Genomic DNA, 2,429 nt, shown 5'->3' on the forward strand with positions numbered 1-2,429 from the left:
CACTGGTGATGGGGATGCCATACAGATTCATGTCAAAAATACCGAACTATCCCTTTAAAGACCAAATCCTTTTAGCACGCTGTTGATAGATCAGTTTGTACATTTTTTTAGCGTGCGCAGTGAAATAGCTCACGTTTTTATACACGCAAACCTTTGATAGATCCTGCCCTTAGAATCTTGATGGGAGAGTGGAAAAGTTAAAATGGACCGTTTTGCATGGGCAGCAGATATATTCGTTAGGGAAATAGGCATACAGGGAAAGAGATACTGTTTCCACATGCAAATGTAGCTCTAGTGGTTTATAAAGAAATGCAGACTAATAAAGATAATAACTGGGTACATTTTGTAAATGACAGAATTATGAGTAGGTATAAATCCTTCACAATTACTTTTACAGATGGCTGAAAAGATTCAGTTTCAAATAAAACAGCATTTGCTTATTCCAGAACTTTGTGTATTTTGGAAACAAAGATCATCTGATCATTTAGCTGTGTATACAATGGAAATGTTAGCCATACTTCTGGCCTTACAGTGGGTAGAGCAAAATAAAATTGAAAAAGTTCTTATATGTTCAAATTCATTATCATCATTAATGTCCATTTTAAATGTTTCATCTGAAAGTCGCATGGAGTTAGTATATGAAATTGACCCAAATTCAAATAGAGATTAGGTTTATATGGAAACCTGCTCATAAAGCTATAGAATGGAATGATATGGAAGATCATTTTGCTAAGACGTCTTTAAAACAAAGTAGAGTATGGAAATAGCTTACTGTAAATCTGAAATAAAATCAATCATTAAGAGCAAAATTAATTCTAAGTGGTAAAAATTGAGAAAAACCTAGAGGTCGTCATTTATTTTATTTACAAAAGAATAGTAGGAAATATGGAAATGATAGGAAAAAATCAGAAAGAACAAGTAGTAATGACAAGATTGCTGCTTGGACATACTGGATTAAATAAAACTTTACACTTGATAGGTAAATATCCAATTGGTAGTTGTGAGTGTGGTAGGGATATGGAAACAGTAGAACATGTAATACTTAATTGTTAAAAGTATACAGTAAGTAGAGAGAAGCTGAAACAAGACATTAGGAAATAATAAATATTAGTTCATCATAAAACAAATAAAGCAGTTTTAAAATTTTTTTTGAAGGAAACCGGATTATTTATAAGAATTTAGATTAAAGTGAGATTATCTGGTCCAGGACAGTAGATGGCGATAATACATCTTAACGTTAGATGTCACCCGCCAGTAAAAAAACAGGAAGAAGAAGAGGAAGGTACGTCACTGGTAGCATTAGCAGGATTAGCTTAGCTTGTGTGTGGAGTCATTGTAGAGAGGCTAATAATCTGGGAGTGTTTGCAGTGAGAATGTCTTCAGTCCAGCTTCAAGGAGAGTTTATCACCGAGCAGTTAACTCCTGCTGAAGAAACATTCACGGAATTTAAAGGAAAAGAGGTGGAGTTTAAAGAAGAAAAGATGGACGATCAACATCTACTGCTGGACCGGATAGGTAGGAAACACCTGATAGAAACGATTCCCTGATGATGCACACTGTGGATTTTAGCCTCATCTGATTGGAAAATTGATTAGAGGAGATCTAGATGCTAAGCTAAAGCTTTGAGTGTGATAGATTAGCTGGTTGTTGCAGCTGGAAACTGCTGATGTTTACTATAGAAAGGGGGCTGCATCGATGCCTGTCTAAAAATGCTTCAATGAAATAAACCCGTTTACAAAATATTGTCCCAAATCTAAGTTGACTGATATTTCAGTGTCCGCTGAGGAAGAATGTGTTTGAATCACTAATGATCTCAAAGCAGCATCAGCAGCTGCTGGATCTCATATTGGGAACATTAATGCTGATCAGAAAGCAGATCAACTGGTGACACAGAAATCACCTTAACATTACAGGAACATTACTGTCAATGAGAAGTTTCTGCTTTTAACCAGCATGATTGAAGATCAAGAAATGAACGTTAATAATTTCCCAGTAAAGGAAACATCTCTCACTATCTTCCATTCTCTGTGAATCAGTCTAACATCAGTCTGCAAAGATCCTGGTCTGTCAGCAGATCCCAAATCTCTGTCATTCACAGTATTATCATAGTGTTTGCTGCAGAAATGGAGCTTTAGTGATGAGACCATAACAGGCTGTTTCTGAACTGGTTTCAGCTGCACCATGTGAACAAGGAGGTTTCTGCATCATCAACGTCCCCTAACCCACACCACGGTGGTTTGATATCCAATCAGAAAGGACCAGAAACGTTTCTAAGCTAGAAACAGCATAAAGGTTGGAAATCAGCTTCTCCTCTAGAACCGAATGTTTATGCAGCCTGTAGAACAACAGGCAGAAATAGGGAAACAATCAGATAATATCATAACACAGATGTTAGGAGAGATTAGGTGGCTGCATGGTTGCCTGATTAA

Source organism: Cyprinodon variegatus, unplaced genomic scaffold (genome assembly GCF_000732505.1).
Source record: "Cyprinodon variegatus isolate N-32 unplaced genomic scaffold, C_variegatus-1.0 Scaffold2325, whole genome shotgun sequence".
NCBI classification, from domain to species: domain Eukaryota; kingdom Metazoa; phylum Chordata; class Actinopteri; order Cyprinodontiformes; family Cyprinodontidae; genus Cyprinodon; species Cyprinodon variegatus.